Source organism: Pelecanus crispus, chromosome 1 (assembly GCF_030463565.1).
Source record: "Pelecanus crispus isolate bPelCri1 chromosome 1, bPelCri1.pri, whole genome shotgun sequence".
Lineage (NCBI taxonomy): Eukaryota > Metazoa > Chordata > Aves > Pelecaniformes > Pelecanidae > Pelecanus > Pelecanus crispus.
In genome coordinates, this window is record NC_134643.1 from 114,692,899 (window position 1) to 114,718,881 (window position 25,983).

Sequence of the window (25,983 nt, forward strand, 5' to 3'; positions counted from 1 at the left end):
TGCATCACAACTGTGATTAGTCTTACAACAGATTCTGAGTTAAATGAGCTCCTCTTTGATGCTTGTGATTTTGAGAAGAGGTACTGAGGACCTGGAAGTGAGGAGGTAAAGCTTAAAAACATCTTGGCATAAGAAAGATTAATATTCACATACTTACACATATCTACAAGAATATCCAAATGAGTAGTAAAACAAGTGCCAATAGAAGACTGTCTTGATGCATCAAGATAATTGCAGCCACATAAAATTTTTCCATGAAAAATTTGGCAAACAAGCCATCTTTGTACCCTTCCAAACTGTCTGGGTGTTGAGAGAGATGGAAACTCTTTTCTGGGTATCATAACTGTTAGGTAGATAAACAGAAGGCTACCATTTCTGCTGCCACTGACCCAGTGAGTTCCAGAGGCATTACATCCATATACCACTTTTAAATTGGTACTAACATACAACTTCCGAATCTGTTAAAAGTGGGAACGAATTAAAACAAACAGATCGATATTGCACTAGTATGAATCTTTAGAGTTTAAATAAGCCTTTGACCTTCCTAAGGCTTTTTCTTAGTATCACTGCAGAGAGCGGTGCCAAATGGTCAGACTGGACTTCCACCTGTAATTTTGGGTGCATGAAGCAGCAGTGGAGGAAGGTTGTATGCAATAGGACCTGGCATGAAAAATACAGATCAAAAGATGAAGAATAAATCCTGGCCCTTGCCTCCCTAAGAAAGAGGTTTCTTTGCCTTGGACTGATACCTTCATCCTTCCAAGTCAGAGGCCTTTGCTTTGCTGGACTACTAGCACACAAGAGAGGGCAGCTTGTACAGTTTGTGCAAGGACTAGGAGAAATGAAGGCCCTGCACGCCCAGGGACACAGTAGCTCCCATGAGTCCTTACAAGTGCGGTCTTCTCAAGGAAAGCAGCAGATTCTTTGTGGAACAAAATGGATCGGGAATACAAAAGTAGTTTGAAAAGAAAACAGGTCTCTGGTGTGTTGGACTGCACCAGGTTCAGGGGAAAGAGTAGCTGCTTCATCAGTTCCCAGGCAGCGCGTAGTGTTTTCTAGAGTCAGACGGTGCAGAAGTATGGAAATGAACTGACTACAGATGAAAAAGTAATTCTAAGGCAAGCAAAGAAGGAACTAGCCGTGACTGGAGTTGGAAGCATTGGTGTGCAGGAGTATAGGTGACTGTATAGCCTGAAGGATGGCTTTTTTGAGGGCTGGCGTAGCAACCAGCATGAAGGACTACTGCCTGGGTGCACAGACGGGGCCGAGGGATGCAGTAGCCCCTCACTGCCAGAAGCAACCAGCCCAGCAGTTGAGTGATACAGGACTGGCCTGAACCCTTTAGTGCACCATCATAGGCCCTGGTTCAAATTCCTTCCTGCCCTGGTTCCTCGGGACTGGTGCCTCACATCCCTTTAAACGGCACATTTGTTTTGTGCATGGCTGTGTGCCAAGAGTTCTTGTCTGCACTACATTACCATGAGAGTTTGGATAGTTTGTGTTGGTGGGATGCGCAGGCATGGTTTGGTATGCATGTGAGGGAATGGTGATGGACAGACGTTACTGTCTCTACTACTTGGGCGTGCAGTTCTTGTTGAAAGTGGCAGCTGTGAGATACATCTCTGTGAGAAGAAAGGTGGAATGGTGGAATGGGCTATAAGCTTCTCTCTACCTACATGTGCAGCTGTTTTCAAGCAAGTTTTGGAGACGCTGCCTTGGAAGCGCTGCGCATCCCTGGACTGGAGTGTTCTCCACTACAGCAGTGTGGCTCCTTACCGTAACAGTTCTCATTAAACTGTTCTAAATAGCTAAATCTAGCTTAGGTATTATAAGATATCTTAGGCATATAAGAATTCAAATATGCAAATATTGTGCAGTGGGTCAGACCACCAACATCTTTCTTGGAAAAAATCTTGTTGAGGATTTTGTTATGACCTCACCCTATTTTGCTACATGAAAGAAAAATATTGTCTGACTTCCTTCATAGCATATTCTACATCTTACTGACAAATCACTTATGACACTAATTTATTAGCATAAAAATATTACTACACTCAAGACAGCCTGCTTTGATTTACTGCATCAGGGTTTTTCATATGCCAAAGTCCTATCATCTCTGCTTGATCATTAAAAGTCCCTTAGCTTTTTTTTTTTATTATTATTTTTTGTGAAACAGAAGAGTTTTGCCCTGTTGCCTTGGCTAAAGTCTTGAATATTGGAATGGCTTTGCAGATCAAAGGAAGATTCACTGAGCTGATGCTTAAGAAATACAAGGTGGGTTTTTCAGAACCACCTTCTTTACATTAGCTCGTTGCTGCAGAAGTCAATGGCAAAGTAGGGGAAAAAAGGGGGTACGTAAACACAGAAAAGTAACATCTAATGACAATTAGAGACAAGATGCTTAAACTGCAACAATGTTTTTATGCTCTATGTGAAAACTACTTTTATTACATGCAAAGGGAAGGAGTTAAACTTAATACACATATACCTTTTGCACACAGGTAGTGTTTCAGGGGTTGGTATCTGCTTAGTTTTGTGAAAACATCAACACGCCATTATAGAAGCTGGACCCACTGACTGTACCTAGAGGCGCCTGCTGAATTCCACAGAAGACAGAGACATGAAGGAACATAGGAATGAAAGCCTTTTTGCCAGCATCATTTTATTATAAGGAAGATGGCTGGCTAATTTGATAAGTTGCTGTTCCAGGCTTTTTCCTCTCTTCCATGGGTGTGCCCCCCCCCCACTAGTTTCATTTCACTATGGCAGTCATGAACAACCAGTGACTGGCTACTGGTACTAGTCAAAGTAAGCAAGCCCTGCATCGCTAATAGTTCAGACTACAAGAACACATTCAGAAAACATTAAAGATAGAAAACTGAGAACAAAATTCAAACCTACACTCCATCCTTCACATAAATTGATATTTTGAGAAGAAATCAAAGTATCATTGACCTAAAGCTTGTGGCTCAGATGAAATCCATGAAAAATCAATTAGCTTATATTTAATTCAAGGGTCTTTTTCTGGAAGAAGAAGAAAAAAAAAATCTTAACATGTAACTGAAAATAACCAATTATTGTATCCTGTCTCCACTTCTTCAGCCAATAACTGAAACCAAATAAGCCAAAACAATTTCACTGTTATTTCAAAATGAGCTATCTAAATGAGATATGGATAAGGAATCCAGACACATTTTTAAATCTTTCATGCATTCTCAGAGATTTTTATATACATGTTTCAGCAAATGCTATTTTAGCCATAGCAATAAATTTGAATGCCCGTTGTTTGTGTAACATGTACCTACCAGTCTCTCAGTCAGACCAGATCATGCTACAAATTATTTCCAAAGAGTGTGTTCTTATTGTGTCTGAAAAGTAGACAATTCATCTGCTTTCAAGGAAGCAAGTTCGCTTGTGAACACAGGAAATAAAAGCATGGTGATGGTATACATTCAGCATAAAAAAAAAAAGCACAAAGTTTTGAAATATGAATAAATATATCAAAATAGTATAAAGGTCTAAGTTCAATTCATGCAAATAAACAAGAGCTAATCAGTGATCGTTTAAGTTGCATTATGGAACATACCCTACACATGCAGGCACACACCCTAAAAGCTGTGAGGAGTACACTTGCTCCTTCTTCTTGATCTTCACACTGCCCGCCAGCACAGCTGATAACATGCTGAAATGCCCTAATGTTTTCTCTTCCCTCTCCTGTCTCCAACAGATGTGAAACCACAGTATATACCCAGCTGTGTCAAACTCTCATTTGAAAACAAAAGCTTTAATAGGAATTTTGTACACGTATATATCAAGAAGTCAGCACATCTCATTGTCACGTACACCGCGCATTAGAAAGCTTGTTCTGTCCTAGGATTTCTGAGATACTTGGCAAGACAGACGTCCAGTCTCTCTGTCTCCCTGATGGCGTCTGCATTGCTGCAGATTTGTCATGTAATTCATTGAGTTGAACTTAGCACATAAATTTTCAGTTATGACTAAAAAGTTAGAAAATTCTCCACAGATGAAAACTACATGTCTGTACTGATGGTCAAGCAGGGAGCACTTTGGGGAACAAGAACAGGAACAAAGGATCAATCACAGAGTGCGAGTGTGACTTACAGAAAGGAAGAATAAGCTAAAAGAAACACTGGCAAGAAATAAATTCTGTGCTAACTCTTGAATATCGTTCTACGTCTGTTCATTTTCCAATAAAAATATCATTCAATATTTAAATCACTCCACCTTAGGTGGCAGTTTATTGAGATTTTTTTTGAGAACTGAGATCCAAGTAAACCAAAAGCTTCTACTGCAATCTGAACTCTGAATTTAAAACCAGCATCTCCATAATAAACCACAGAGCTCGATCCTTAACTATCACAAAGCAGAGCCCAGATCCAGGATCCAGACAACAGACGAGATCGTGCAGAACCCTCCACTTAACACAGAAGCAATACGCATCTGTGTTTTCATAGGAAATTTAATGTCATGACAGAAAGATCAAAAGGAACAAGGTCCTTTTGTAATAAAGATTTGAACCTTTCACCAATACTATGCCATAATTAACAGGTTTTAAGCAAATTTGATGACTTTACTCGGTTGTTTGGGGTTGGGGTTTTGCGGGTTTTTTTTTTGAGAAAAGCAGACATTTCAATCATTATTTTACATAGAGCAGGCCATGCTATAGGACCCAAGATTCTTGCCAGTGAAATATTCAACCTGGATTGAAGGAAAAAACCTTACTGTTTGAACAATTGTTTTGAAGAAGTTTATCAAAGTCCTTACATAGCAAATATATGTATACCTAAAAAAACCCTCCATTTTACTTCACTCTTTTCTCCTAATTTTGTAACAATGTGTGTCCACTACTTAAAGTGAGGTGTATTAGTTTCATTATTACCAACTTATAAAGTAGTAAGCTGCCCAGAGATCTCTTCCGGTCTTAACATTTACCCAGAAATGTTTTATTTGAAATATGATTTTTAAAATTAAGTAATTGTGTCACTAAAAGTCTTAGTGCACAGTTCTACTGGATAAATATGGCATCAAGTAATAGATGTCAATTTGTTTTACAGAGCATCATAAGTATCTGTGCAAGCACCTTCTTACTGGTATAACACAGTCCGCATTAGGGAGCAGCAAGAAGTGGTGGAGGATCTGCCTTAACTACGCCAGCAGAATAAAGCAGTAAAACTTCAGCTGCAGACAAGCCCTCTTGCTCTATCACTAAGGTGTGGACAAGACTGAATGCAGAAGACATGCAGAAAAGAAAAATTCTGAAGTGGAGAGCAAAACCAAAAAAATAATCAGAAACAAATAAAAAACCCGAGCCCTAGGGCAGCTGTGTCAATTGTATTTTGCACTATTCTTGTTTGTTTTCTTCCAGTATTCCTGCCAAAGGAAATTCCTCTGTATTTTCTTAGGACATCTGAATTGGAATGAGAAGAGGGAAGCTAGACTGAAGGAGAGCTTTTCTGATAGCCTTACCTAAAGGGATGAGAAAACAGGGTCTGTGGAGTGTGTAAACCAGGAAGAAACAATTCACAGGCACAGGTTCTTAGTGGAAAGAGATTAGTCTCGAGATAAAAAACCCTGTAAGACATATCTGCATGCACACACCCTTTTCCTAGGATTTTTGTTCAGAGGGGCAGATAGCACTAGTACTTCTCTCTTCCAAGGGCCTCAGCCCCTTGAACAACCTCTGACTTTTACTTACCTGTTAGGTCTCTCTCAATACTAGGATCCCAGCAGATCTGCAGCCAACTTGTACCCACGCGGTCCAGCTCCAGGGTCTGGTTCTTGGTTCAGGTAGGCAGCAGCCTGGATGATTCTCAAACTATCTGCTGAGAAAGTAAATAATTTTAAATAAAAGCAGATATACCCAGACAAAAAAAATCCCAACCAAACACCCCCCCCCCCCAAAAAAAAACCAAACCCAACCCAAACAATTGAGCTGCAAGTAATTTTCCTTTTTGTTCTTGTATTTCTAACTAAAGCCAGGTGACACAGGCACAGAAGACTCATGAAACTGGGGGGAGGGGAAGGCAAGAGAGGGAGAGACAACAACATTCACCTATCTACTTCAGCGGAGCCAACAATCAGAATAGTTGCTACCTTGCAAACCTGGTCCAAGTTCCTGCTTTGCTTGACTTGGACTACGTACCTGAACTTCAGACTACCACCTTAGCCCACGCAACCTTACTAATCGCAAGGCTATAGGGACTCTTCTCCTTCCTCCCATTATACCTTCCCCTACAAATACATTATTAATAAAACGTGGTCAATGCCAAGAGAAAAGAATGAAGGAAACCCACTCCACAGTAGGTAACATCCTGACAGGGCCATCTTTTTGATGAGGCAAGCCATGGCTCAAATCTGTAGCTACCACCTAGCAGAGCTATACCGTCTGAAGGACTTCTATTAGTGCAGTAAGCAATGCATGTGTGTTACACCTGTTAAGTTCATCATCTTCTTCTCACCTTTGGTATGTTTTCAGTAGCCTACAGCACTAGGGAGAGTAGTGGCACTATCAGAGTTTCTTACGAAACACAGATTTCAAGGCCAGGTGTAATCAGTCTAGCAAAGAGATGCCAGAGATGTGACAAGACTGGGGTGGAACTTCAGCAGTGGGAGCAACAGAAATTGTTACTCACGGTTGCTGCTAGGTCAGGGATTTGCATCAGTGTGGACCAAATTAACTAATTATGGATATACACTACTAGTCTCACTAACTTGATCTGTTCACTACATTGGTTGCATGGAGTCAGCAAAGAGTAACAGAAAAAAAAAACCTGAATACTCCCAAGTTTTCACAGTCCAGGACAGAAATGGAACATCAGAGGTGCAGTTCCTGTTATTTCTCCTCCCCTCATCCACCCAGGAAGGGCTCTGCCATTCTATTGGATTTTTTGACCTTGGCTGTCGTCTTTTTTTTTTGTTGGGTTTTTTTTTTTTTTTTTTTGAGCTCTAAGTAGCTCACGTGCCTATCTGAAACCTTACAACCCCTGGTCTGGAGCATTCACTGTAGATTCATAGGCTCCTCTTTGGTCTCCATTGCCTTCTTGAGTACATTAGTCATAAGTGGAAGGTTAGAACTGGGGTAATAATCAAAGGATAGGACTGACTCATTGGAGGAAGGCTCCTCTGGTGTTTGCAGGACTCCTGAATGTTTGCAGGACTCATGAATATTTGCAGGAAGGGAAAAATCAAGCATATCTAAACATGCAAATCTTTTGATCCAGAACTCATGTTTTTGGCTTCCTTGTGTCCTGGTTTTAATTGTGGCTCTCAATGATTAAGTTTACTGAACCCAGAGAAAGAGAAGCTGTGATACAAACAGGGCAGACCTCTGCTGTTGGAGAAAGTTTTCTGAACATCCGTGTTCCTTTCAGTGAAATGAGATGACAGCAGTCTGCTCAGACCTGTGGCACGCTGTGGGCACTGAGCACTCATGACTTGGTTTACCACCCATGGTTTATCAACCTTTTCTTGAAAAAGGATGTGGCAACAGATAGGAAACTTTTCTCTGTAATACAGCTACAGCATTGACTGAAATATAAATTCCTCCAAGGGTGTTTGTACCAGCCTTTGCTCTCAGCCATCAGTCTCCATTCTCACTCAGGGTCTGTGCTTGGGTACAGCAGCCTTTGATATGACCACAGCTAATCAAAAAAGCTGCACAGGTGGGGTTTGCAGCCCTTCTGAATAAGAAATTTGGGGTTAGCTTTGTAAAAAACCTTTGAAGGAAGAGAAAAAGGAGGATTTGAAAGCAGGATATCCAGACGTATTAAGTCCTCTTCACCCCCGCAGTGTGGAACACCGTTATCATGACACAAAGGAAACACATGGACTAGCTTTTTTTTTTTTTTAAAAAAAAAAGGAGTTCAGTTTCATCTCTTTGTATATAGAGAATTAGTTCTTTTGATTCATTTTTCCTTGTTTAAATAAAACTCAGGAGGAAGGAGAATGCAAACAGGCACTATTTCCTGCATGCATCATTTTACTAATCTGTTCCTTCACTGGGGTTTGGTTAGGTTGCTCTATTATACAGCACATTATTTTTAAACAGTTCAGTGACTCCTTCCAAAATGTTCCTTCTTTAATGAAATCTGACACATGAGAAAAGAGAACGGGAAGTTTTTGTTGTTTGTACTCATAATCTTAAACCAACTATTGCTTATGCCGAACGCATCAGATAGCACGGCAGACACAAGCCTTCAGACGCTGAACTCTGAACTTCGGCCAGACCTTGCCCCGGTCAGTTCTGCGACAGGAAAGCAGGCAGACTTTGAACCTGGGGCTCTGGGGCTGCCACAGGGTTACCAGCAGAGAAACATCTGCACTTTGCAACACGAACTTTGTACTTAGACACATGCACATTTAATCTTTCTAACAGAGCCTTTGTTCCATTACTTATTAACATCTCCTCCTTGAGTAAAGTTCTTTGTTAATGAAGCTTTAAAGCATCGTGTGGGGTTTTTTCCACCTCCCCCTCCCCCCCCCCAAATAAAACGCATGATCCAACTTGACAGGATTACAGTAACTATTAAAAAGTACTAAAAAACAAGTTAGACTTTAGGCACCTTCTGAATACCGTGGATATTTATTGTGCGCTCTCTTCCGAGAGACTCAGTTGTAATAGCCAGAGCTAATTATGGAAATCAGGCAATATTCTGGGGCCTGCCTTTGCAGAGATCACTTCTTGAGATGATACCTGCAGTAATTCAGCCTGCAGCAACATTCAACCTTATTTAACACATCATATAACAAATAAAATAGTAGGAAAGGGTCAGCCCGCTCATACTAAAAAGCTGTACTTTAAGGAAGTGTCATGGGATGTTTTAAAGTTGTACACCTTCTTGCCATTGCTTTTACTTTGGAGCAGTGTCAATGCTTGGCCTCTGTGTATTTCACCATAATGTACGCTAACACGCACAGCACAGCAAATTTGTAGAGAAGATATTCATGGCCTAGATCCATCTGTGTACCACCCATTTTTTAGACCTCACTAAAAGTAAAACATCGATCAGGAACAAAAACCTACCTAAACAAGGACCAAATGAAAACCTCAAGAGAGGGGCCAAATAAGATGCTTAAATCATTTCTGTAGCAGAAGTAAAAGCTGAAGATACACATATGCACTTACTGTAACAAAACCTAGTAACAGAAAGGTACTGGAAAATCGATATTGTATCTGTGCTGTCATAACAATATGGAGTGGCAAAGAAGATTAAGAAAGTAAAGGTTTCTTGAACAGATCTTCAAATACAACTAGAATAAAACAAATACTTGAAGTATATTATCTCTGCATTCAGATACTGCAAGTATTTGTCACAGCCTGTTTGAAAGAAATTATCCATAGACAGAGGGATCACAGTTACACTCTTCCTATTTTCCATCATCACCACCTTTTCAACATTAATTTCTTTCCATGCCTCTCTAAGCCAGTTCTTTTTCCTTTTTTCTGCTCTTCCATATGATGGGGAAGAACCTCCCACTCCACCCAGCTTTCCTTCCTTTTTGTGAACAGAATGATAAAAAAAGGAAATTTTCAACTACTCTAGAAAGAGAGGAGAGAAAAGAATAAACCAAGTCAAGAGATGTCAGACCACTCCCTTGCATGAAGCTGGGCTGGCAGGACTCAGAAGCAATCAGGTGAGGTTGGTCAGGTCCTGAGCTGCCTTGTGAAAAACCCATGACTTTTCTTTGATCTATTTGCTTACCCACAACCTTCAATGCAATGCTTTGAAAGCATCATCATTTGTCTAATCCTAGAGTTTGATTTGAATTCTTTGCAGAGAGCAGGCTGACAGAATTTGACAGAATTACTTTTCTTGTGTTACTACTATTCTGGGTAACAGTACTGCTAGCCCTCCAACTGCAAAGCAGCTGGCGCAACTACAAGAATATTACGCCTTATTATTTTCCCTTCTATATCCAGAATGCCATGATTTCTCCTCCTTGAGGTGCCCCCCCATGATAACGCATGCATAATGCATGCCTTACCACCTCACCCCTGGAACACGGCCCTTCTGTCATGCGGGTCTACCATCATGATCATAAGATTTAGCTGTTGCTAAGAATAGACACGATCATTTGGAATAGATACTACTTTATTTCTGGGTACAGTTTCTGAATGCTGTTAGACAATAAAACCCTTAGGTTGGATTCTGGATAACACCTGCGTGCTCTTTCCATCCATTCATGAAGGGCATCAGACCTCTCCGTGAGGGCAGGCACGAAGATCTGTACCATTTGCTTAGCTAGGGACAGCCGCGGACAGGAATGTGAATAAAGCCAAGCAAACCATAATGTCTCTGTGAACAAAGCAGGCAAGCCTCTGGGAAACTACAATATCTTTAATTAAAATAAATAAATAAAAATAAACAATCTTGGAAAGGGTGCAAAGAAGAGCAACAAGAATGATTTAGGTCTGGAAAAAAAGACAGACTTCTTCCAGTGAGACGTCGAACTAAATGTGTTTTGCTTCAAAGAGAATATTATAATCTTTAAGGGACTAGACAAGATATTTCAGAAGACTCCAAGTTAGCAGGCAGACACACAACAGAATCAAATATTTGCAAGTTCAATCTGGAGTTAAAAACCACGTTTTAAGTATAATTAGTTACTGAGATGAATTGTCAAAAGATGCAGTAAATTCTCCATCACTAAGAAACTATTTTAATTATTGTATGCATAGCTTCCACTAGAGCCCAGAAGTCTTAGTCAACACAGGCCCAATAACCTTTAAGTTCATCTAGCTTCTGGCACAAGCCACCCCCTCTGGCTGAAGATTGTTCCTGTTGCTAATTCCATATTAGATGATTTTTTCCTGAGTAATCCAAGGTGGGAGAACCATGACAAGTGGATAATTAGTGCATACAACACCAGGTCACGTAAACATTATTTATATAACACTAGCATTCCTCAGTCCAGTGCTTCCAGGAAAAAAAAAAAGTATTCCCTAATGTCTAATTCAGGTTAGAAAACAAAACCAACAAAAAACCCCAACCAAACAAAAGGAGCATCACTTTATATATAAACATACAAATATACAATGTTGTGTATAGTATTGTAATGTGCTTTTATCAGATCCAGAATCCACCACAGAGAGGAAAGGTTTCAGACTAGCATTATCAAGCACTCTACCAATTTACTCCCAGAACACTTCAGTATTGTCCTATACCCTAAAAGAAAAATATAGCTAGCAGAAAATTGTTTCTCTTTTTGGTCCTCTAGGAATTTGCATGGATAGCTCCTATTAACACTAATCAGAGTTAAGGGCAGAAATCCCCCATGGACAGCCATGTTGTCTGGGGATATGTCCATAATTAATATGTTCTAAGATTCTAATTTTGAAACAAAGTAATCAGGCTTAAGATGAGTTATATTAAGACCAATAAACCTCTGACTGCATATTTGCCTATATATATACTGTATCCAATGTCAGACCAATGTATAGTTTACAAGACAACTTCTGATAAAACAAGCTATATCTTAGCTGTATTTGGAAGCAAGAAATACAAATATACAAGAAGAAAAAAAAGTGGTTTATTTTTTTCTTTTTGTTTCTTACTCTTCTTTATAGCACATCATTATTATAAATGCTAATGCTCATCATTGTTCTTTTTCACATTGTAGTGCCCAGGCTCAGCAAAGCTAACATAATCCTAACACTTCTGATGTTACAAACTAAAATTACCATGCAGCACCATGGGAATATTTGTAATATGAAAAATGTGGAACGGGGACTTTGTGACAAGTACATGGAGGAGAGAAGAGGAAGCTACATGGCTTGAACATGAGTGGTTTTGCAAGTAAAAGATGTTGTAATGGAACAAGGAATACAAAATAAAATTATGCCAACAGAATTTGGTTTCAGTATTATTTAAGATTTCTGTCACTGAAAGAGACATTTTCAAGTCTGTGGCTGCTGGTGCTCCAGCAGAATTGATGCCCAAGTCATACATAATGTATTATACAACACAGTATATTAACTCAGCTTCAAAGTGTTAATATGTCATGAAACTTAATTCAGATATCACAGATTATGCAAAGGAGATAGAGATGTGGAAACACACTCTTGTTTCTCAAAGGTGTCAGCCAGTCTTTGTGTCCTCTGGTCCAGGAGGACATAACAGCAGCGCTCTCTTTCACAAGGTGAGGGCTGGGTGGCTCTTCACCCCAGTATTTTTGGCAAAGGGATCCCGTACTGAGGGCAAAATGACGCAGTCAAAAACAAGCAGAAGCCTTCGAATACAAGACAATAGCCCAGGTTTTGCAATGGCACAGCTGCAGATACCTTTTATACTGCAGATGTGAAAATTGTATAATATAAACACAGAAGAATTTATTTTTTTCTTTATCTACAATAAACCAAAGTCCTAGCTTTAATGCTGTATGGGTAGAGAATCCAGCTGTACTCTCTGAATGTCCCTGAACAGATGGCAGCAATGGAGACAAACTGTTTTCTTGATTGACAGCTGGGAATACAGATAGCAAGCCTTCAAGACCCATTAGCTCAGTTGGGAATGAAGTTGCATGGAGACTCATCTAGTGCCTCTGTCAGCTGGGAACAGAGCCCATGAGCAGCCACAGTACTTAAAATGGAGGTAGAGACCTTCACCCACTTCCACATGCACTGTTTTTGTGAATCTCTCACTAACTGCTCTCTCCCTGAGAACTTCCAAACTTCTTCATACAAGCTGCTACTAAAGAAGACTGTAAACAACCTCTACCAAAATTGCGCTGGAAGCAGCAGAGGGAAAGCATCCACAGGAAGCTTTCTGCTTGTGTTATGAAGTTTTCCAAATCCCCTTTAGAGGCACTTCAGCTGAGGGAAGAGGAGTGTGGTCCACTGTCTAAGCCTAAAAGTGAAGTTTAGCTCCTGACACCACCATACCATTCTTGCACGACCTTGGGCCCCAATGCTTTTTAAATGAGGTTTGAAGAGCTAAGTCTAATTGTCTCTGTGTGTCAGTTCATCTGTAAAAAAGGGAAAATAGAGGACAATTTTCTACCTATAGAGATTGCATAGGTAGATAATATTAAGCATTGAAATATTAAGATATTATGGAGACATATTAAATATTTAATAGTGTGCCCACTAGCATCCATTTTCTTTTTGTGTGTTTACCTTCAGGTAAAACAGCCAGGGCTTTTAAAGAATATAATTAGAAAATATTGTTATGCAAAATGCTTAATGATTTTATTCAGAAATTCTATAGGGTTCCCATGATTTGAAGCAAGAATTCAAAATACAAACCAAAGATGGTTAGATAAGTGCCCTTTTATTTGTGAGGAAAAATCCACCTATTTTTAATTAAAACACAACACTGTCTTAGAAACCACACACACACTCAGAAAAACCCAAACGCACCCTAACTCTTAAAACTTTGAGGAATCTACTTTCAGTTAATGAACTGTGGGGGCTTAAACCCTCAGGATTATCTAGGCTATGTTTTTCTTTTTATTGTTTGTACTAAGCTGAGAGGGAAAAGGGATGCTTTCATTATTCAGACTTAATAAACACACTCACAAGAACAGACTCGATTTAGACTAGCTAGGCAAGCCAGTGTATTTGGAGACAAAGAAAAATAAACTAGGACAACAGATGAAATCCAGGATTCCCTGGAAGAAAAAACAGCTAACAGGACTGATCACAGCCCTGTACACTGGCAGAGGCAGGACATGTCCCTCCTCAGTGACCAGTTTGGGGAGGGTAGGAAGAAACAAAACAAAAAGATGCTGTCTGCAGGAGACATCTTGCAGGGGGAGCCATGTAAAGGAGAGAGTCCCCACAGACAGTAGAGAAATCTTGCTATTATTTAAGAATACTGAGAAGTAATGAGGAGTTGTATTCTGTATCCTTTCACAGTCTACTAAAAATGTTCCTTCTGTAAGATCAGTGTCTCATGCTACCAATCCCCCCAAAAAGCATTTCCTTGAACATACACTCAAGAAAACACCATTCATGGTGGCTGACAGACAATTTAGGAGCCTGTTAAGCCATCCTGTTACAAATACACACCACCAATGTAGAGTTAAACATTTTTAAAAATTATAAACCAGTAAACCACATCACCAGATCATACTTCACCATGAGCTTCTTCCTCAGCTACCTCAGGGGGCATCCAGCTCCAGCCTGCACTCACCAACTTACTTCTGTCCCGTTCCCTGGTGGCAGGAGCTCCGGGTTCTCCTCGCCTCCCCTTGGCCAAGTTAGAGCATCCTGATCTCTCTTAGGTGCTCCTCACAAGGGCTCACTTCCTACTTTCTCCTCTAATGGCAATCTCATTCCAGAGCTTCTGCCAAATATGGCTGTGAAGGCTTATTTTTTCCATCCCCTGTTTTCTGCAATTAAACTTAGGATATAATAGAAGACGTAGGGTGTATAATTAAGGCTTAGACTGTAATAAAAGGGATGCTCTTTTGTTTAAATTCTCTGCCCTACTGTGGCTGCTTTAAATTTGTATTTCTATCGTTCTGTAATTAGTATCTCTCTTCTGTCTTTAGGCTGGCTTTTCCTGTTTATAAGGCTGTGGTAAACATCATAAATCATTTAACCTAGAAAAAGTGATCATACCAACAGTTTACAAAAGCTACAATTATCAGTTTGCTCTCAATACAAGATGACAATAATTCTAACAGAAAATGGGTATGAAAAAGGGGTTACCTGAATGATTTAAACTCTTCTTCCTACACAGACAGCACAAATTCTGGGGACTTCCTCACAGTAAATAACAATATCTCTGTGAGGCTAATTAGTTCAGGTGTGGCAGCAGGCTGATGAGTCTAGCAGGTGGATCACCTGGAGTTGGTTCAGGTATTCACCCACTACCAAACAATATGAACATATTTTCCCCATCTCTCATGCTCTTAACCTCATTTCAGCAAGCATCCTGGCGTGCAGGAAATGCAAAAGCACAGGAGCCAAGACAGCAGGCTCACCAGGACCAAGAGCAACCCATTAAAAATATAGAAAAGGCAGAAGAGTGTGGTAATGAGGAACACGTAGGAGTCATTTCCCTCCAGTTCCTCTAGTCCATGCATCTTCTCACATAGAATCATAGAATCATAGAATGCTTTGGGTTGGAAGGGATCTTTAGAGGTCATCTAGCCCAACCCCCCTGCAGTGAGCAGGGACAGCTTTAACCAGATCAGGTTGCTCAGAGCCCCGTCCAACCTGACCTGGAATGTTGCCAGGGATGGGGCCTCTACCACCTCTCTGGGCAACCTGTTCCAGTGCCTCACGACCCTCATTGTAAAAAAATTTCTTTCTAATGTCTAGTCTAAATCTATTCTTCTTTAGTTTAAATCCATTATTCCTTGTCCTGTCACAACAGGCCTTATTAAAAAGATTCTCCCCATCTTTCCTGTAGGCCCCCTTTAAGTATTGGAAGGTTGCAATAAGGTCTCCTCACAGCCTTCTCTTCTCTAGGCTGAACAATCCCAACTCTCTCAGCCTGGCCTCATAGGAGAGGTGTTCCAGCCCACGGATCATTTTTGTGGCCCTCTTCTGGACCCGCTCCAGCAGGTCCATGTCCTTCTTGTGCTGAGGGCCCCAGAGCTGGATGCAGTACTCCAGATGAGGTCTCACCAGAGCGGAGTAGAGAGGCAGAATCACCTCCCTCGACCTGCTGGCCACGCTGCTTTTGATGCAGCCCAGGATACGGTTGGCTTTCTGGGCTGCAAGTGCACATTGCCGGCTCATGTCCAGCTTTTCATCTACCAGTACCCCCAAGTCCTTCTCTGCAGGGCTGCTCTCAATCTCTTCATCCCCCAACCTGTACTGATACCAGGGGTTGCCCCGTCCCAGGTGCAGGACCTTGCACTTGGCCTTGTTGAACCTCATGAGGTTCACACAGGCCCACCTCTCAAGCCTGTCCAGGTCCCTCTGGATGACATCTCATCCTCCTGGTGTGTCAACGGCACCACTCAGCTTGGTGTCATCTGCAAACTTGCTGAGGGTGCACTCAATCCCACTGTCTATGTCATTGATGAAGATGTTCAACAGCACCGGTCCCAGTACGGACCCCTGAGGGACCCCACTTGTCACCGGTCTCCATGTGGACATCGAGCCATTGACTATGACCCTCTGGATGAGACCATCCAGCCAATTCCTTATCCATCAAACAGTCCACCCATCAAACCCATATCTCTCCAATTTAGAGAGAAGGATGTTGTGGGGGACTGTGTCGAGCGCTTTACAGAAATCCAAGTAGATGACATCCATTGCTTTTCCCTTGTCCACTGATGCAGTTACTCCTTCATAGAAGGCCACTAGGTTGGTCAGGCAGGACTTGCCCTTGGTGAATCCGTGCTGGCTGTCTTGAATCACCTCCCTGTCCTCCATGTGCTTGAACATATCTTCTAGGAGGATCTGTTCCATGATCTTCCCAGGCACAGAGGTGAGGCTGACAGGTCGGTAGTTCCCAGGGTCCTCCTTTCTTCCCTTTTTAAAAATGGGCACAACATTCCCCTTCTTCCAGTCAGCAGGGACTTCACCTGACTGCCATGACTTTTCAAATATCATGGAGAGCGGCTTGGCAACTACATCAGCCAATTCCCTCAGGACTCTGGGATGCATCTCATCGGGTCCCATAGACTTGTGTACATTGAGGTTCTTTAGGTGGTCTCAAACCTGATCTTCCCTTACAGTGGGAGGGGCTTTACCCCCCTGGTCCCCATCTTTCGGTCCATCGATTTGGGAGGGGTGAGGAGAGAAGTTGCCAGTGAAGACCGAGGCAAAGAAGTTGTTGAGTACCTCCGCCTTCTCCTTGTCCGTTGATACAAGTTCGCCTTTCTTGTTCATCAAGGGGGGTACACTTTCTTTAACCTTCCTTTTCTGGTTGATATACCTGTAGAAGCCCTTCTTGTTATTCTTTACATCCCTTGCCAAATTCAGCTCCATCCTCACCTTGGCCTTCCTGACCTCCTCCCTACACAACCAGGCCGTTTCCCTGTATTCCCCCCAGGACACCTGTCCCTGCTTCCACTGCCTGTGCAGTTCCCTCTTACTCTTTAGTTTGACCAGCAGGTCTCGATTCAGCCATGCTGGTCTCTTCCCATCCTTGCCTGATTTTTTACACTTGGGGACTGAGAGCTCTTGTGCTCTATGGAAGGTGTCCTTAAAGATCTGCCAACTCTGTTCCGTTCCCCTGTCCCTGAGGACCGTCTCCCAGGGGGTCCTTCTGACTAACTCCTTGAAGAGCTGGAAGTTTGCTTTCCTAAAATTTAGGGTCCTGACTGTACTCCTCGCTTTTCCTATGTCCCTCAGGAACGTGAACTCCACCAATGCGTGATCACTGCAGCCCAAGCTGCCTCCAGTCTTGACATCCCTCCTCTCATTCCTCTGGGACAGCTCTTCAGGTTGTACAGTCTCCATTCTGGTTTACCCTATCAAGTGCTTGGATTACAGCTGCCTGTCAACATGCTGCAGTGTGCTTGCACACCAAGCATGAACCTAGGAAGAACCTAAGTCTGTTTCCCCAACATCAGAAACAGTGGAAGCAAAGTCCCAAAACAAGTCAACCATCAACTTTACAACAGGGCACCACAAAACACTAATTCCTTCTTCACCTTTTGTTTCAGTCCAATAACACTATCATACTCAGTATGCTCTTCAAAGAAGTAAAAAGAATTACTGTCAAACACACAAACTCTCTTTTTCCCTCTAAAAAGCACACATTTTCAAATTCTGTCCTCTTTGCAACAAAGAAAGTGTGTGAAGCTAACTACATGCTAAAATGGGCTTTCGATTCAAAATAACCTAAACATAGAATATATACCTTCAACTTTATGATAAGCCAGTCAACTATGCATTAAGCACTGCTCAACAAAACCAGTCACAGCAAAGATCTGACAGGCATTCAAAATAGATTACACAACAAATCGAAAAATCATCATTGACTTCTGCATCGTGATATGACTCTCAGTTCTTTGAGGCTGCTCCATGCAGTAATGAATCTATTATGCGTCTTTGATCCTGTACACCAGCCTCTGCCAGCAAATCCACTTTGAGAATATTCCTAATGTTCCAAGTCTTGAGAAGCTTTAGTCTGTATTAATTAATTTAAAAAAAAAAAAAAAGAAAAGAAAAAAAAAAGAAAAAGAAGAAACATATATGTATGTGCCTTAGGGCAATATTCAGCCTGACCCACTGATGGCTTTCCTTATGACTTTGAAATCCATTACCTTCTGCAGGAATAGGAGCTTTATGGCAGCCTTCAAAAAGAAGCTTCTACCTTCAACACAGGAACTGCAGTTGCTTCAGTGGCAGATCAAGGTCTCTGTGCAGTACAGAACAGCAATTACCCAGTGAATGTAACAAATATGCCAGAAACGTTGTATGATGAAAAGTATATGTAAAGACAGAAAGCTCTGATAACAGCTATTCAAAACTCATCCCAGAAACACTTTTCTGAGCAGCAGTTCCTGGGAGAGGGGAGGGGAGAATTAAAAACAAGTCTGGCTGCACACCTTGCATTTGCTGAAGTCTGAAGACATTTATACCAAACACAGTGATTTACTCATAGGGCCTGAGTTCTTCATTTTGTTTGTACAATGGTTGGATGCAGGAGCAATGGAAAATTCCTGCGAAGAATTCCTTCTTCTGGGTCAACTGGACCTAAAAGGATTTAACAGAAATTGGATGCCTGCTCTAAGGAAAGCCACTAGTGCAAAAGCGCTATCAAAATGTACACTTAGGAGAGCTTCAACCCCGTTTACAGATGCTAGACCAGAACATTGGATATGGAGTCCTTTGTAAACCTTCTGCTAGAAAAAGAATTACCCCTTGAGCTAGGCAGAGATACCTAAACACCACACAGTCAACAAAACAGATGCCAAAATCATATAAAAAATTTCCTAGAACTTTTCATTTTTCAGGAGGAGACAATTTAGATCAGGTCAGACCTAAGCATGTCTTCTAGTCATTCAATATGAATACACTTACCTTTCAGACTTGCTGAATTACAGTACCAGTTGTGGGGTTTACACCTCACAGTATGTATCTGCAGTAAAGATGGGTGGATTGCTATGGCAGCCTTCTCCCTCTGCCCATCATCCCTTCCAAAACAAAGAAAATGGCTGTAAGGTCAGTTCTGAAAGTTGTTTGGTAATTACACAGACTAATTATTAGTCAGTCATCTTAATAATTGGCATTTCAAAAGTATTTTATTAATCAGTTTTGTTACAGGTAGGGACCATTGTAAGCTTTGGATTTTTTTTTTTAAATGCTTTTATAATCTTTTTCCTTATTAAATCACTGGTGAGGTTTCCAGGGCTGCTGTTATAGAGCTTGTAATAGCTTGACACCCCCACCCCTCTTTCAATTCCAATTCACTATCTAGGTGAATCACTATCTAAAATTATCAGTATACTCTCTAGATATCACTATCTAGAATAATCAGTCTCCTAATGCTTAGCAGATACACTAATAACATACCTAATTTTTAACTTTCATGATAGGGTCCCACTGGGATAGAATAGAAGGAAGATTGATGCATTATTAATATTATAAATAATTAAAATGAATAAAATATACCAAAAGTGGAAAGTGTGAACCAAAGGAAGAACTAGCACACAAGCCTTAACGCAAACTATTGTCTCTGTGTCTATACAGTACCAGCTATATAGGTTCTGTACTCTTTTACATCCCTGCAAAGCACACATAAAACCTTACTAGATCAAAATGATATAATTCCCTGCTCATTTTCCACACATGGAAGTATCTACAGAAGGTGCAAGGCAGGGGAGAGAGTGGTCATTCAGTCGTGTTTTAATTTACAGCTATTTTTGCCTAAGCCCTGAATGGCCTGCCAATTACGAATAGTACCAGCTGGGCTGCCGGGAGAGCAAGCTAAGAAGGACACACAGAAGAAGAAAATAATAACAATGTAAAAATGAAGAGCAGGAGAAAAGTTTGGAGTGGGGGAGACCTGATAGGGATCCCAGCTCTGGTGTTAAAATTCCTCACTACAGATCTATCTCCCTCACTCCCCCAAATAAAATGGTGATGATGAGGATGGTCATCATTATCTGGTTGTAGGCTTATAAGACAGCTAGGACTATGTCCTAGACTTCTTGGGGCATAATCCAAGTACCTAATAAGTATAAAAATTGGGACTTCTCTGTGCTTAAATAAGCAACAAAAATAAGAATTGCATGTGATGATGAGGACAAGAATCTTTTGAAGGCTCTTCTTTTTATTATCAAATAAGTAATAGCAACTCACTAGTTTCTTTTTTATTTAATGTAGTCATTTAACATGAGTTTTATATGAAATGTTAAAAAAAAACCCCAAAATTTCAGTAACATGGCAGCCCTACTGTTTTTAAGAAGCTTTTTCCCCAGCTCATGTCACAGGGAGAATATAGAAAATAATCCTTCTAAACAAAACCTGATGAATGCCCATCAACAGAGTCATGTCTTGAGCAGCTATTGAGGGAACAAAGAACAAACACTGGCATCAAAAGACAAAGATTTTATTCCATTGCTGTTAGGATGTCAGTGCTGGATCCACAGTGGTGTATATATAGAAATGTTGCATTTGGCAAAGCAGTAGTTTTGGAAACCGATCTGCTTTTCATGACCATATTTATCTGTGAAAAAATTAAGAGATTTAGCCCATGCTTTATTGTAATCTGCTTATATGTGGGTGCAGATCAGTTTAAAAAGGAGAAGTGTATTTATACTTATGCATTTCACTGTATGTCAACATCATACTGATAAACTCTACAATATCCTCCCCTCCTCTCATTTTCATAGCCTTATAGGAGAGGCAAGGCAGAGAAGCCAGTGTGAAAAGCCAGCAGGCCATAACTCCTCTACTACAGACAAGCGACAATTAATCACGTTCACCAGCTAGGCAGGTAGCTCTTGTCCTTTGACACTGAAGGAAATATAAAGCTCCTCTCTCTGAGCACTGATTGTCCAAGTGATATTGGAGCTCTCAGAAGCAGCTACTGAGCCACTGAGATACTTAAAAACAAGGGAAACAAAAACCGAAATATGCCAGTCTTCTGCTATTTTATTAATCCTTACTTTTCAAGGGAGCACTGAAAGCACAATCAGCTGCTGGAGTGGAACACTTAACACCATTGTTCCCTGCAAGATTGTAAGTTGCTCTTCCTGTGCCAGGGGTTCAAGGTCCCTGGGGCTCATTCAGGCTCTGACCGCAGCATCCCTGCTCAAAGAAGAGCCAGCCCCACTCATGGCTGTGGGAGTGCAGCGCTGGGGACCTAGAGACACCCCCCCCCCCCCCCTTGGAACAAGGAAGAGAACAAGCCCTAACACCATCAAATACGTCTGCTGTGGGACTAAGAAAAAGATTATTGCTTTTTTAGGTTTTGCTCTCAAGCAACTGACCTTTCTGTTTTAGCTTTCTCCGTATATGCGTAACTCATTGATTCATTCTGACAATTACATAATGCTTTTGAAGTGCAAAGAGAGACCAAGAAGCACATCCAAAATCTGGGACATCCATAACTCATCTGTTTCTTATGGTTCCCTAGCATAGGTTTTATTTCCAACTGAGTCAGTCACGTTTCAGTGAGTGTAACGGAGTTATTTTTGTAACCCTTCCAAAAACCCTTCGACTAAGACATGATGATGTACTGACCCCTTGGAGGGGGAAGGGGTTACAGATATAATTTCATGAGACCACACAGAAATGTTAAGATTATCTGTGGAATCTCTCCTTCAGTCACTCAGCAGAACGCAAGCACTCAGAAACCCACCTTTTTGAAAAAAGATATGGGTCTTATTTTAGCTGCTGAAGATTATTTAACCCAGGACTGCTAAATAAAATAACCTCCATGTTGCAACTTGATCCCCAAGTTGAGGGAGCCCCTCATTGGCTTTGCTAACTCAACTGAAGTCCCCCTGAAAGAAGAAAACTGCAACAAGGACGCATGAAATAAGAAGTCCTGTTTGTAACAGAAGTACATTCATCTCACTTTCACACAGGCTCCAACCCCCTGTCGACCGAAAAGCTGATGAAATGAACATTTCAAGTATGTAGGCTGAAAGTGTAGGTGGAATTGGTTATGATCAGGACATGTCAATAATGCCACACAGCTGGAACACTGCCCAGTCCATGGTGAACAGCTGTTCTCCAAATGACTAATCACACAGGGGGAAGGTAGAACATAAAATTCTCCATTTTCAGAGAGGAGGATAGTGCTTCTCCTGATGCCACCTCTTGTAATTAGTTTCTCCTTTTCCTTCCAGTTTCATGTTGGAATAGTCTAGCCACAATGTGTAAAGCAACAACGTGTCTCACGTGTAACCGTGAACTTCAAGCATGCCAGTGTTTTGCCTTCAACAAATCATTTAACAGAAGTGCTGTACTCCAGATGTGGAAGGATTCAGTGATCAGTGAATTAACTTCTGAAATTCTTTGAAAAAAAGCAATTTAGAAGAGTAAAATATTCTTCCTACTACTGTTCAGTTACAGACAGAATATATTGTTGTTGTTGTGTTCCAAAAAATCTGACTCCAAAGTTTGGTGTTTAGTCTATTGAAATTATCAATTCAGTAAAGGACTCACAAAATCCTAAAGCCAAAGGCCCCAAGTTGATAGGTGCATTAGAAACCAAGCCATGAGGTGCATCAGTTTGAATGTACCTTGCCTGTGCAGCCACAAATACTGGGAGGAAATAAAAAATAAAAAATTTCAGAATAAAATGCAGGAAATGCTTTTTATAAAAAACTGAGTTAGCCCATCTAAATGCAATATTATTTCCCAGATGCTGAAAGACAATAGCAGGCAGGATAACATCCATAAAGCAAAACAGAGTATAGCTTTCATCATCTCAAAAGTGTTTGAAAACCCAGCCCGTGCCAGGACAAGATGGCTGGTATTTGCCTCTAACCATTCCAGTCATCCTATTTTTGAGGATCGCAGTGATAAACAATTCCCTGAAGTATACTGTAATTCTGCAGCACTGATGAGCCCAGTATCAATTCCTGTGTTAAGGGCAAGTTCAAAGACTATTCAGTATTTGCTTGATAAGCTTCTCAGAGAGGTCATTAACTAGGACAGTTACTTATCCTCTTCTCCTCTTCCCTCAAATTTTCTGGTTTTCTTTTCTTTTTTTTTTTTTTTCGTCATCAAGATCCCCATTTTAGGGAACCCTCCTCAGCTGCCCAGGTACATCTAAAGGGAAAGATACACATATAGCAGTAAGCTGATAGGCACATACTTTAGCCTGTACAGCTAAAACATGTTTGTGGTTAAGGATTACTAGCACACATGAGACCAGGAAGTGTTTTTAACTGACTGAAGCATCAAGCTCTTACAGGACTGAAGAGAAGACAGAAATGCAGTGGAAAACATTTGCAAGGCTTAGGTCTAGTGAGAAAGTTATTCCAGGAAGTGCTTTGGGTAGCTCCTGGTGATACTCATCTCCAGTACTCAAGCATTAGGAGTAAGCAAAACCAACCGGATGAGAATCTTGGTGATACCTCATCCCCCAGAGTTAACTGCTGCTGATTAACCCTCTAAAAACACTGATTGTTCAGTGTGTTCCTGTACGGGCTCTGCACATGTCGGGGTAGTGGAGGTGACCAGCCTCAGTCCCCCAGAGGCAAACAGCTGTTGTACAGAGCATTCATCAGGACAGCTCCAATTGCTTGCTGGAAGGAGTTGGCTGAAGAACAATCTAGAGAGTCTAAAAAAATACCAGAGTAGCCCCTTGCTGATACAGGAATACGGCTCTACTGCACCAGCGGTTTTCACTTGATGGAGGAACAGGACAGGAGCAATTTTTCTGTCATGACCTCCACCCCCTTGGTTGCCACTGTCAATGAGCTATTACCAACAAACTGCTCCAATAAAAAGTTTCAACTGCATCTATGCAAGGTGTCTGCTGGTTGGACAACACTAACCCCTGTAACCCTGAGCAAGGCCTGCTCAAGTCGGTCATACAGACATAGCTCCACAGATCTGAACTAATGACAGCTTTGCAGTGGACAAGCTACTGTCTAATGCAGGACCCAGAGGCTCCATCAAACATCTTTAAAAAGCTCTAAAACCCAGAAGCAACCAGAGTTGCCCGAGGCCATCACAAGCAGCAGACACAGACTATTCATCGCGGCAAGTCTCAGAGAGTAGCTGGGGTGTCTCTGAAGGGTTGCTGGCTGTTCCCCTGGTCCATGAAGCAGAGGAAATAGCATGATCCAGAGGTGCCACGAGTCAGAACGACCATGAGAAACAGCTACCTGAATGGGTGCTCAAAATAGGAAAGACGAAAATTCAAAACAGAAAATTCTCAGTTTTCCAGTTTTATAGCTGGAATTATTCAAGCAGGAAGAAGACTCAGCTGAAAAAAACAGCAGGATAGCATTAAAGAGATATGAAGAAAAAGAAGGAGAAATCCCAGCCCCTCCAGCCACACCTGCTAGGCAGCTCCCTCCTCCCCATCAGTGGGGGGCGAGGCGGGCCATAGCAGCTGGAGAAGCGGTGACCACTCTTCAGGGCCTCGCCAGCACATCTGCACACCTCCTGCCAGCGCCTGTGCCCCACTGGTAGAAATTTCAGCTTTAGGAGTCCTGTCAGGATACACACAGAGCTCTGGTCCTGGAGGAAAGACCTAGTATAAACCTCTTTCTTTCACCTTTGCTCTTCAACAGCTGCTTTTAGACTGCACGCTCTTTTCCCAAGTCTAACTTCTGAGTAACCATAAAGAACAGATATAGTAGAACTCACATATAAATGCTATTTTTCATCTCGGAAGATCCCACTTGGGTAATGTGATCAAGTGGCTTAGGTTTTGACATGAAAGCTTTACCCTCCTAGCACTCATGCACAGATGTATAGGTGCCCACTTGAAGCAGAGGGGATATGTGCTTTCCCGGGCTGGCTTGTGAGCATTGCCCTGCCAATGGTAGCAGTTAGAATCATAGAATCATAGAATGCTTTGGGTTGGAAGGGATCTTTAGAGGTCATCTAGCCCAACCCCCCTGCAGTGAGCAGGGACAGCTTTAACCAGATCAGGTTGCTCAGAGCCCCGTCCAACCTGACCTGGAATGTTGCCAGGGATGGGGCCTCTACCACCTCTCTGGGCAACCTGTTCCAGTGCTTCACCACCCTCATTGTAAAAAATTTCTTCCTTATATCCAGTCTAAATCTGTCCTCCTTTAGTTTAAAACCATTACTCCTTGTCCTGTCATATCAGGCCTTGCTAAAAAGATTGCCCCCATCTTTCCTGTAGGCCCCCTTGAAGTACTGAAAGGCCGCAACAAGGTCTCCTCACAGCCTTCTCTTCTCCAGGCTGAACAATCCCAACTCTCTCAGCCTGTCCTTGTAGGAGAGGAGCTCCAGCTCTCGGATCATTTTTGTGGCCCTCTTCTGGACCCGCTCCAACAGCTCCATGTCCTTCTTGTGCTGAGGGCCCCAGAGCTGGACACAGTGCTCCAGGTGAGGTCTCACCAGAGCAGAGCAGAGGGGCAGAATCACCTCCCTCGACCTGCTGGTGACTCAGATAACACATGCCATTTCAAGAATCACATTTTCCAGCCACAAGGAAGTGAAATATAAGGGAAAGCTATGGTAACCTTAACTTCCAATAAGTATCGTCATCTTCACCATGCATAGGCTTTTTGGCTTTTTTTAACTGATATCTAAAGTGCCAACTCCACGTTAAAAAAACCTGCTCAAGTGTATGCTTAAACCAAAATGAGGGATAAAGAGCTATTTGAAACAACCTATAGCTACTCCAGGCAATCTGTTTAACTTAGCTGACCATTAAGTATTCTAAAAGTTTAGGTCATAAGTAGATAGTCATTGTCAATATAAAAGATAGTGCTGTCAGTGTCTCTCATTTATTCAAATATCGCTAATTCCTGGGAGCCTCAGATGTTCCCTCCCAGGAAGAGAAATGAAAACAAAGGGGGAAAAGGAGGGCAAGGGAAGACCATCCAGAATACACACTTCTTTTTAGACTTCCCAAGAGATGCTCCTCAGAGAGGGGCTGACAA